Here is a 13,293-nt window from a genome sequence, read left to right on the forward strand (position 1 = left end):
TTCCCCTCCCCACTACCTTCAGCCTCACAACATACCCTAATTGCCATAGTCTAGCTGGCTTCAAGCGGTTAAAATCAATAAGGAATATTGAGCGACTTCACATTAAAAAAAATTATAAATTATTTTTGAAAAAACAGCTACAGATTGTTTTCAGCTACACTATATAGCGTATTAGCCAACCTTGTGCATTATATCAGCGCCCTTGAGATGATTTTTTAACTAAACGGCGCTATACAAATTATTCAAATTAGTATTATTATTTCATTTATCCGAAGAGTTGTCGATGGGTCAAGAAAGAGGACAACGATGTATTGTAAAATAATTGAACAGTTCATAGCTTCTTATTACAAAATACATAAATTAACACTTTTACATCACTCTTTGAAACACCCCTTTATACATTTCAAAATATTTGAACTACCATAGTAGGCAGCAATTAATGCAAATAAACGAAAAAGTTCTTTTTGAACTTCTAAAAAACTATCAACTTAAAAATTCCTTTTATTTCCACTGGAACATGCTGACCCTGGTCTCACTAACGACGTGTGGGGAAGGGTCTGGTTGGGAGGGTTGTAAGTGTAAGTCCTAACAACCCTTGGCCCGATTCACAACCCTTGAAGCACCCTACAGAATGAGAGGTGTTCAAATTAAAGGGTAGTTTTGTCTTTTAATTGGTACGTTTATTATTTCAATGCACGCCTTTTGTAGATTTAGACTGGGATTTAATTATGCTTATTTAACAGTGACGTAGGTACAGATTTATAAACTTATCTGGACAGATTAAAAGAAGTTTACTATCAGTTATAAAACCATCAATAATAACATATTTAATTTTTGGAATACTGATGTGTAAATATGAGTAAACCTCAAATTGTAATATTTAATTATTTAAGACAATATTAGCGATTCTTAAATGAAAATTTGAAAAAGAAAAAGATACGGTCACACCTAGGACATGAACTCAGGACCCTTGCCTTGCCGGAGCACCGCTCTACCAACTGAGCTAATGGGACCCTATCTCCTTCGGTCATATTTAACTGAATCATACTTCGAATAAGAACTACAAATATTATCTTCATTTTCTCAGCGGAAAATTTCATTGGCTGCTATCTTTATGTATGATCGCAAGATTCAACTCAAACTAAATACAATCTAGACAGTTTCTTGAATAAATATATCTTTTTTTAATTTCAATGTGCGACATCTATTGATTTTTTCTTCAAGTTTAAGAAGAATATTTAATTTTTGTAATAACTTAGAGATTATGAGTAAAACCTCAAAATAAAATATTTAATTATTGAAAGGCAAGGGTCCTGGGTTAATATCCTAGCTGTGACCTTATTTTTTCAGATTTTTCTGTTTCAAATTTTCATTTAAGAATCGCCAATATTGTCTTCATCAATTAAATAATAACAGATTTATGTTGTTTTCTGTCCTATCTGATGAGCAACAAAAGTTGTTACTAGCTTATCGGTAAACTCTTCAACAATTAAAAAATATTTTATCCCTTAACGTTTTAAATTTCATGTCTTATTGCACTTTAAAACAACCTCCTGTGCACTTGTTAAGTTGAGAAGCACTTAAATAATCAAAACTTTGACTTTATTACGTTCTAATTTCATAGAAGATTAAAGTTTTTACTTTGTACATTTCTTTTACAAAATAGGTTAACGAAAATGGATGAGAAGATATTACGTAGTGTTTGAATATGCATATTTCGTCCGAGAGTGGAATTTTATTATACAGGGCGTCCTAAAAACTTGTGTCAAGCGGAAGTCCAGAGGTAAAGCACCGCTAGGGCTATGCAAATCACCCCTATGTATGTTCCGCGATTTTTTGTAGTTTTCGTTTTTTTCCTATTTTTACAAAATATTGTTGATCACAGAGACATAAATTAGTGAGATACATGCTTTTTTTCTAATTAGGTGAGTAGTATGTCTTGAAGATATAAAATTAATTGTGGGCAGATCTGATGCCAATGCGCCATAAAAAAGTTGAATCAGTTGAATTTCTAAACATTTAAAAAAATCCGCTAAAACCTTTTTAAAAAACTTTCCGATTTCATCATCTGTTTACCATATAGATTTCAATGCGCTAAGCATAATAAGTCCATAGATATACAGGGCGTATCGGCAAGTACCCGACAAACTTTAACCGGCTATTCCTCAGCACATTTGGAGTAAAAAATGTTAAGGGCGCTTTGCTGTCTGGTAACATTTTTTTTCCACTAAAAACAAAACACTAAATAAAAAATCCACACTCCGTCACTGTCATTTGCATTGTTTCTCGTGTTCAACAGCTGTTATTAGCAAGTGTGTCAAAAAGTGTCCTCGCTCTTTCGTACACACTAAATAATAATAGTTAAAAATGAGACGAATGGTGCCGTGCCATTTCGTTGTGATTGTAAAAGCGCGCCAACGTAGGTACGTACGTACATTATTCAACGAAACTCGATCAAAATATTGCCAGACGGGTTTTCAAACTTTGACAAAGGATAAGACATTGGTGACATGTGGTGAAAATATGAATAGTAAATTTTTTATTAAAAAAAATGCTACCGGACAGCAAAGTGCCCGTAACATTTTTACTCCAAATGTGCTAAGGTTAAAGTTTGTCGGGTACGTGCCGATACACCCTGTATAGGTGACCCAATTTAATAATAATCATTCCTTCAAATAAAAACGGCCTACCTGGTCGAGGGGTAAGACTCTTGACTAAATGAAAGTAAATTTTATTTGATGAATTTGTGTTATTTCACAATTTATTTATTTAAAATAATATACTTTACAGAGTGGAAAATACTCTCAGTATCGCCTTGGTAAAAGATCACTATTAATATTCTTTGAAATGGCTTTAGCCATGTTTTGTGACCACATTTGAATAGCCAGGTACATTCCCATCTCCCTATCCCCACTGCCTTCAGCCTCACAACATACTAACATTAGTGATGCCATAGTATCACTGGCTACAGAGGGTTGGGAGCAGTTGAGACTCTTGTGCGGTATTCACATTAGAAAACGCGTTATTTTATGTCGCTCGTATTAATTTAAATACCATTTAATTACCCGTATAAAAGAAGCAAGATATAATAAACCTCACCAAGGATCGGAATTTAAAAAGCACAGCTAAAAATATTGTTGCGTTAGTTACATGGTTCATGAATTAAGCAAACAGAACCAGAACCCTGAGCTAATGACGAAATCGGACAATTAAAATTATCCGCTTGAGATTGCTCTTGATATCCAGTGTTCTACTCAGTAGTGATGGTCTTAATCGAAACGTTTATATAATCAAATTATTCGATTATTTAGGTTTCATTTAAAAAAAATCGTAAAACAGAGCAATTATAAAAATGCTTTCCTGCTTATTTTGTCAAAGGAATTTTAATCGATCATGGGAACCGAAATGAAAGTAAGTAGTATTTTATGAATCGAAATCTTAATTTTATGAAATCTGATTGTGATTGCTCTTGATATTCAGTGTTCTACTTAGTAGTGATGGTCTTAATCGAAACGTTCGATAATCAAATTATACGATTATTTAGGTTTCGATTAAAAAAAGTAAAACAAAGCTAACTATAAAAATCCTTTCCTGAGTATTTCGCTAAAGGAATTTTAATCGATCATTGGTACCGAACTAAACTAATTAGTATTTTATTAATCTAAATGCCTCGAGTACTTATTTCGATTATATTCATTCGAATTTTATTTTATTTTGATGTGTTTCGATTATTTAAATAATCGACTATTTCTGAATAGCTTTCAAATGAATGCCCATCACTATTCCGAAGCATAATTTTTGTTCTCTGCTGTTCCCCATTAAAGTTTGGCAGAAGAAGGATCATGGGCTATAAATGATAAATTTTATAATCATTGGAGGACAAGTTCGTTGTTAGGTAATTCTTTGGCCATTTATTTAGTATTCCACTGTAATCCGTTTCTGCGGCATTTATTATTTATTGTTTTACTTGTTGGACTAACGAACTTTGTTGTTTCCATTTTGGGTGAAATTTATTTTATGTTTATTTACTTTGACGACGAAACAGATGTATGAGAATTAGGAATGCCGCAATATTTAAATCACGTTCATTATTATCAAGTGCCAACTTGACAAAATCTACTTGGTAAGTATTACCTACCAAGGCATCGATTACGAAACGAGAATCCTTTATTTCATTTTACTGATGGCAACGACAAAATGTTTTTCATGTGAATCTATAGATACGTTGGGAGGGTGGTGATTGAAATATGAAGTTTGTTGCAAGGAATGTGAGAATGTGAAAGAAAAGTTTACCTAAACTCTCAGACATTAATCAACTAATGCGAAAATATTATGCGAAAATATTATGCGAAAACAGAGAGAGACCGAAAAAGCGCAAATTAGTAAAAAAAAAATGGAACCGGAAAAATACTTCAAAAATTTGCTATAAAAGAAGAAAATAAATAATACGGGAATAATAATCATCTCAAGAGTGACGTACAAACCAAGAAACTTCATACTGTAGTTAAATTGCGTTATAATTGTCAATTCATACAGTGATATTGCATTACCTTGGGTATAATATTTAACACAATATTGTCCTTATTCAACTGGTGCGCAGTAACACGTCACTATAATACGTTCTTAGTTCTGTTTCATTCACGTGGGCAGTAATCGTAGTCAATATGGGTACCTAACATAGTGCTATAAATTATTCCTAATTCGCAGAATAAACCTGCCTACGTACTGTAGATCACTTGTGTCATTATATTTGTGTTGCTCAGCAATCTCAGAAGTGACCCCTAGACTGCATTAACTGCGACAATTCTCAAGGAATGTGTATATTATTGTGTTATGCTTTTATTGCAGTATAACACCACTTTTACTGCACTGCAATGTGCAGTTGTGGTGCTAGAATTTAAGCAGGAAAGATTGTGTTGCACTGTTGATAATACTTTCTGACACATCGCCAAAACTGTCCCTCAGCTGGGCACGAATTACAAAATAACATAATAATCGAAATGAGAGAAAATAAAAACAATTTTTTTTGGACGCAGGATCTATATTCATAGAACTACTAGCTTAATCGACAACTTTTTTGCGGTTTTATATGACTTTAGTACATCCTTAACTTTATAAATAATTTCTAATTTAATCATCTTAGTTAACACTTTATAATGTAACTTTTAATGGCACCAGTAAAAACCCAGAATAAAATAAATTAAAATGTGTATATTCTTGGTATACCTTATATTGTAAGTAATAGGCATTAAAATCTCTTGACAAACGGAGTCTAGAAACGTTCGATTTCAAGCACAAAACTGGTTTTTATTTATTTTGTAAATAATTTTATAAGAAAGCAAAAAAGTTAATTAAGTCAAACTGTCACAGATAATCTTAGCTATAGTACTGTAATTTTTAAAAGTTGTTTTCTTTACGCGTTCATACTACTCTATTGAAAAAAAAATGTAGTTTACATTTATATTTTTTATTTGTACTTTCTACTCAACCGAAACGATAGGAAAACCTTCAATTTATCTATAGCATATTTTTTGGTATTCATAATGTACACTAATTCGCTATAAAGATTAATCAAAATAGTGATTTAGCATTAAGCTTCACCTTAATGTATTCACATTAATTTTTTTGTTTATTCGTTTGTTACCTTCTCATTGTACCAATAGTATATAAAAAACTATTGAAGCTATTTTCAGAACAATTATTGAACCAAATTAAATCAATGAAGCAATTATAAATTAATATAATTATTGTATTGTTTTTTATTGCACGGCGCTTCAATGTCACACTTGCGTGCCTTTACACCGGGTAGAGTATTGCACAGTAACAATAACAAATTAACCTTCCTCGAATGGGTTAATAACAATAATTGCGATGAAGATATTACGATTATTGTGTATTTCTTCAGAGGCAGCGCGTGGAGATATGCGGCCTCGGATACACAATTTAAAAAATATGTCACCGTCAAATAAATGATACATAACAGGGATATATTTTGATGTCTAAATCAGATTTGAATGTCACCTTAGATTGTGTAATAATTGTTGTCATATTGAGTCAAGTCCAATTTAGTGACATAGTAAACTGACTCAAATTACAGCTAAAAAAAACTCAATTGTTAAGTGAACAATGTTTTTTGCTGAAACATTAAAAACTCGAGCGTGGTAAGCTCTGGGGAATTGATATTTGCACAGCTAATTCTGTCTTGAAATATCTATTCAATGTCACTAATTTCATCTCATAATGTCATTTCCATCATGAGCTATAACATCATTTTAAGAAAGTTTGAGTTAAAATAAAACGGGACGCCATATTGTTTGTTGTGTGCTTATTTCGTATAAATATTTTGCTAATGGAATAAAGATGTTGTAAACCAAATAATACATGTAGGTATACCGATGTTATTGGTATTTTTGAATGGTGTTGTTTTTGATAAAAAGTCTTAGGACGGGTTGTTTCGGAGGATTTGAACAATTCATCAAATTTCAATGTTGCTTTCCGGGTTCTGTGAAAGTCCTATTCAAGTTCTGTTATTATATCAGCATAGGGTAGTTGCTTGACAGAACTGAAATAAAAACAGAACTTGAAAAATCTTTCACAGAACCTGAAAATTAACATTGAAATTTGAAGAATTGTTCAAATTCTCCGAAACAACCCGTCCTTAGTTAAAATACTCGCGTTCCTAGGCTATGACAGTTTTGGACATTAGTATCCAAGAAGATTTTGCATTGCAAATTTAACAATACACCTGGCAACAAACGCTTCTGCAAATAAAATGAACCTACCTACACAGCTGATTACTTAGTCAGTACTTAGTATGCACCTATTTATCGCGTGTCTTAAAGGTATTCATTAAATATTCTCGTACGAATTATACACTTTTACGCACTGAAATGCCAGGAGGTGGAGGATTGAATTAAATTAGTACTTCTTCCATTTTAAATTCCGCACCTGGTCCCGAATTGCAAGGACACGTGTCTACAGCCGACTGAAGGCACAATACGTATTATTATTATACTATTAATACCTAAAAGCGCATTCGCATTTTAACACCTGGCTCCTTTGTTTAGTTTATTAGGCACCTTTTGCGTAAGACTTTTGTGTTCATCTATGGTATCCTATGGTGCGTATCCTTATGGTTTGTGGCAGATATGCCCAACCTTTGTTTAGTTGCTAGATAGTTAATATTTTCATATAAATGAAAACTAAGGACAGTATTGTGAAGCAATTGGCCCATAGTAAAATAATAACAGAAAATGGATAGAACTTTCACGTAACTAGAATTTTAACTTTGAAATTAGATAAATAGTTCAAAAATTCTATGAAAAAATCCCTCCTAAGCTTATTACCGGCTAATATTTTTAGTTGTAATGCTACATCATTAATTTTGTGACCTATTTTAGAACTGATTTTTGGGAATATTCAAAACCATAATAAATTCTTAAATGAAATGTAGCATTTGACCAATTTAACCTAAGTCACTACGATGCTACGTGTCGTCAAACATAATAAAAGATACCTACGAATTAATATCCTTATCCTATATAGATATAACGCAGAAAACCTTTGAACTGAAGCTGCAAAAGCTAGCGTCAAAATAATTTAACATTCTCTACGCAACTATTTCAATACCTCTAGCCATCTATATTCTCTAGCCATTTCCATCATGAAATATGGAGGTTCATTTTTAATTTGTCTGATTTCAATGAAACCGGATTAAGCCGGGCAGTAGTCACTAGATTGTTAAAAAAATCTAAATTTATGGAGTTGTAAAACAATAAATAAGTTCGCGCATGATTAATTAATCTTCGACATTCTTCGTAATCAACGGTCGCAAACCCTCTGGCAATGTTTTGAATCGAGCCAACTGACAGATGCGTTGCTAAAGAACAATGGTTGTACGACTAAGCCATAATAAAAAAACAGTGATTATGGACGATAGTAGATGGTAGTTATAATTATCTAAGAACGCCATGTGTGCAGACATTGACTGGGACCGCCATGGGCAGATTCTGTCCCAAGTTGCCTTTGATAGTTGCGGAAGAAACTGTAGCATGGTAAATATATTACAATTTTATGGCGAAAGGTTATGGCGTAAGTTGACCCTGTTACGTTAAAAAATTATATTAAATATTGTATCGTTATACTTATGTGTTCATAGTATTTATACGAATTTGCTTTGTTTACATCATTAAGTTCAGTTATCTTTAAAGTTAATGTATCTTAGTTAATTTTTACAACTGAGTTATAAGACATATTTCACCCGTAAGTTGCAAAAAATTGTTTATCTTTTTTTTGTGAAACCTGTTCCCAATAGTCTCGAGCCAGTGAAAAATGTCATCCCAAATTGGGGTATGTGTGAGGCTGAAGGTAGTAGGGAGGATAAGGAGATGAGAAAGAGGAAGGGGGGAGTATCTGGTTATTCCGATCTGGTCACCAAAGCTATTTCAAGCAACGTTTCAATTCTGAATGTTGGTCTTACACCAGGGCGATACTGATATTATATTCCGCTCTGGAACGTGTCGCAAATATAATATTTACATTTTAAATAATAAATTGTGATATAACATAAATTAATCAAATAAAATTTGCTTGCGCACGCCGCAATATGAACCCGCGACCTCTGACTTGCTAGTCGATAGCCTTGCCCCTTGACCACGGAGGGCGTCAAACCACTCACCAACCTATTGATTATACCGTAGATTAAGATTTATTTTTAATTTAATTTTCTTAGTTCCTTGCAATTGTGTGCAAAAACAGCGCTACTAAAATTCAGGTATTATTTGTAGGCAAAATGTTATTAGGTATCTTATTTGTTCAATGCGTACGCTGCGTTGCATATCTGTAATTTATTGTCGCTATGAAAGGCTTTGAAACAAACAGTTTTTTTTAACATAAATAAAACAGAAAGTTCATGCACCCAATCAATTACCGAGCATTGAACCTATGTCGCTTACGTTAACCGAGGATTTGTGAGATCACGATACGCTGTACTGAAGAAAACTAATCCTTACTAATAACCAGATTTTAAATTTTACACAACTGATAAATGTTAGGTAAATGGCTGTTTATCAATTGTGTATAATTTAAAACACGTTTATTGGTATATCTATTGTGTTGTAGTTACCACCTTTAGCTACATCCGCTTTCCTAAAAAAACTTAACGCACAAATAAATTCTATCCTAAAATACATCTGCTGCCATAAACAGTAATTTAAAGTTTTACAACAAATTAATAATGCTGATCCTTTGTGAACATCCTTTTGTATGCGGTTATCTAATTATCTGAAATATATTTCTAAATTATAGCAGATCACGTACTATCTAAAATAATATTTCTAAATTATAGCAGATCATGTACTATCTAAAATAATATTTCTAAATTATAGCAGATCATGTACTATCTAAAATAATATTTCTAAATTATAGCAGATCATGTACTATCTAAAATAATAATTCTAAATTATAGCAGATCATGTACTATCTAAAATAATATTTCTAAATTATAGCAGATCATGTACTATCTAAAATAATATTTCTAAATTATAGCAGATCATGTACTATCTAAAATAATATTTTTAAATTATAGCAGATCACTTATTATCTAAAATAATATTTCTAAATTATAGCAGATCATGTACTATCTAAAATAATATAAATACAGTTATAGGAGGCGTTCCCAATTATCAATCGTACAACATTAAATATCTTACTACAGGTTACAACTTTATAACCTCTATTTTTTTTACATTAAACACTACCAATTGATACTACCAGCCTAACAACCAAAAAAATAACATTATTTGATACGTAAGAAGGAGTAATATAATTATCGCAAAATGTCATGAAGACAATGCACCATGTTGTTCAACATTTAAATTCGGGCTCTTAACAATAATACTCTTTATATAGATGGCGATAAGGTTTAAATTCCCACTAAAACCAGCCACTTGTTTTAATTTTTGCATGCTTAAACGTCGCCAAAAGTTTTATTTTATTTTGCGAAGACCAAGCACAAATATTTGAATGATTTACGATAATTTTCTAAAGGACTTTATTTGTCACATCATACAATAAAACCATAACCTAAATTGGGTTCGTAAGTAGAAGATTTTGAACTTAAAAGCAGTTTTCAAAGGTCTAATACCTTATTATTTTTTATAAAAAATACTTCTTTGTAAAATCCTCGATTATTTCAACGGCTAACATGTGTCTTTAACTAAAAATAAATATTTTTAAGCGATCAAATTTTTTATCCAAAAACTTTTCTTTCCCCTGCATATCTGCAACGTGCCATTATATTATATTAGCGATTTCATGAGACATTATCTGTTTCCAATAAATGATGGTGAAAGTTTCTTCCGTATAAAATGTAAATTAATATTAATGATACATTATTAATAATACATATTCGCTATTCAAAACTGGTCTAAAGGTTATCTCAGTATTAATGACCCCTTTTCTCGTGCAAAGTTATTTCAATATTCAAATTAAAATCAGAAATAGGACATTATGCAATAAATTATTAATAATTATTCTCCATTCCTGCACGCTTCTAAATATTTCTTCAACACACTCTATCCATAATTCATGATCTTCTTTCGTGCTTTGTAGTTTTTCCCCCCATCTGCATTCGTCTCCCATATCTCTCCTTCCGCCCCTGCGGAAGTGGCATGCGCCTTACATCACGCCGCCATGGCTACTAGCTATGTATTATTATTAAAATGGAAGATGCGGTTCGTCACCCGGAACGAAACGCAGCAGTACAACTTGTACGTACGCCAAGTTCCAGACTGGTTTGGTCGCGTGGCGAAGAATTATAGCATATTATGGCTATCAAAGATACTTAAAAATTCTAACAGACTATTTTAAGGTTGAATAACAATTAACATACAGATAAATCATTCAATCTGTGGTTTTCAAAGTATTTTACTTCTAGATACAGTGGTACAACATCTGGTTTATGGTAGATAGATACTCGCAATATCGCCCTGGTTAAAGACCACCATACAGAATCTTAACGTTGTGATATGTGTCTTTAGCCGTTTTGGATGATCAGATCTGAATAGCCAGGTACTTCCTAACTCTTAATCCTCACAGCTTACCCAATTGGAGAAACCATAGTCCCATTGGCTCCAGTTGGGAACAGACGAGCTCTTGTGCGGTATTCTCATAAAAAAACACACTTGAGGTTGATAGGTTCGATTTATCCAGAATGCTTTTGAATGCTGTTGAAATGAGATCCTTGAGGCGTATGTGTGGTAAAACTATGTACGATGGCGCGAGGAATGTGGAGATCCGGAAAGGGTGCAAGGCTGATGTAAGCGTAATGAGTAAGATCAAGAAAGGGACGCTTAGATGGTTTGGGCATGTTGAGCGAATGAGCGAAGAAAGGAGTGTAAGGAGAATATACGATGCAAATGTGAATGGTAGCAGAAGTCGGGGACGCCCGAGGAAGACATGGCACGACCAAGTGAATCAGATACTTGAGTCGGGCCATGTCAAGATTCAGAACAATAGAAGAGTATGTATGAGACGGTGTATGAATGTTAATGAGGCAAGGAGTGTGTGCCAAGACCGAGATGTATGACGGTCCGTCCTCTCTGCCTACCCCTGCGGGGAAACGGCGTGATGGTTAGTTAGTTACAAACTAATAATAAAACATTCTGCTACAGTTTATAAGTAGGTACTATTATTTTGGTCCATAAAATATACTAAATATTTCGTTTTGTTGTACCTACTTACTTATTCGTAAAAGGTAACTGTGCCATGATATAAAAAAATGTTCAAGTAAAACACAAATAAAATCATGATCACTTCAATAAACTCACATTATTTATGGCAGTAATAAAACTGTCCGACTGATTCAATTTTATTGAACTGAACATCAAACTTTTATATTAATACATTCCATTACATTAAACCACTAACTCACCCCTTTCGAAAAAATACAATAAAAAATGTCAGATCTCATCATGAGAAATAAAATCAATCTATTACCCGGGGAAGAGACTTTGACACTGGCCCTGCCACTAAAAACTCCGTTGTAAGTGTCATTTTTGAGAAAAACAGAAAGATGTTACAAAGTAGCTATCAGTGGTATGCCCATAGGATAGCATTCATTGTTTAGTTACTGCATTAACACTCCCTCAAAAAATAACCAGTTATTACATAAAAAACAACTAGTTATTACATAAAAAATAACCAGTTATTAATTTATTTATCTTTTTTTTTTTTTCGAAGAAAACTTCTTCTAACTGCTTTTCACTTTGTGATGGCACTATTTATTTTTTATTAAAACACAAATAACATTGTTTACATCACTTTATTTCGATACAAAATCTCAACATGTTTCATGAACCAAGTTCACTTCATCAGGAGCACAACTTGTATATACTGGTGGTATACTTGTGCTCCTGATGAAGTGAACTTGGTTCATGAAACATGTTGAGATTTTGTATCGAAATAAAGTGATGTAAACAATGTTATTTGTGTTTTAATAAAAAAAACCCAGTTATTACATAAAAATAACCAGTTAATGCATTCAAAATAACCGGTAATTACATAAAAAATAAATAGTTGTAACATAAAAATAACCAGTTACTGTAGTCCGTTGTCACCCCACTTTCTGTTTCATTTGTCGTTTATGAGAAAGAGAGAGGTTACAACGCAGCTATCAACAGTATGCCTTTACGGTGGCATTTTAATATATTTGTTTGGTTCCCATAACGTAATCGATATTCATAAACTAAGGGGTAGAGAATACAATGTATAATTCCAAAAGGTCTCGCCACCCACTGTTTTCGAACCCCTGTTCTTTCGCAAAAAAAAAAACATCGCATGTTGCTTTATGGCTATGCCATATACAAAGACACTGGATACCATAGAAAACTAATAATAAATATCCACTTAACCGGGTAGCTACTAGCTACCTACTCCTTATAACCTGGGACCAGGGGAGAAGGAAAATACAGGATGGCTTGCACTTTGTACTTGATAAAATGATATATTTATATTGAAATACCAAAAGAAGGAACGTTTTCAAGCTAAAAGATCACATGCACAAAGCACCGGTTAAGTAGTTTTTGATATAAAATTTTTCAATCATCTGAAAAGGAAGACTACGCGTGGATAAAGAAATGTTCGTTATTGATGAACCCGTCTAGAAATGGCTAATTAAAATACAATCACGTGCAGCAGCTTTGTCAGGGTTACGTAACATTCTTAGTGCCTATTAATTATGTCTGCATCAGTCAATATTTTATACAATATAATTTAGGTATAGAAAGCTACTAC

At 32.8% G+C, this 13,293-nt stretch overlaps 1 protein-coding gene across 2 annotated transcripts in view; it reads left to right on the forward strand.

Annotated features, from left to right (window-relative positions):
* Window positions 1-13,293, forward strand: part of LOC149419188 (uncharacterized) — a 329,274-nt gene that overhangs the window by 67,624 nt on the left and 248,357 nt on the right. The window lies entirely within an intron of this gene.

The sequence above is a fragment of the Hesperophylax consimilis genome, chromosome 12 (genome assembly GCF_061612785.1).
Source record: "Hesperophylax consimilis isolate HC1 chromosome 12, BYU_Hcon_1.0, whole genome shotgun sequence".
NCBI classification, from domain to species: Eukaryota; Metazoa; Arthropoda; class Insecta; order Trichoptera; family Limnephilidae; genus Hesperophylax; species Hesperophylax consimilis.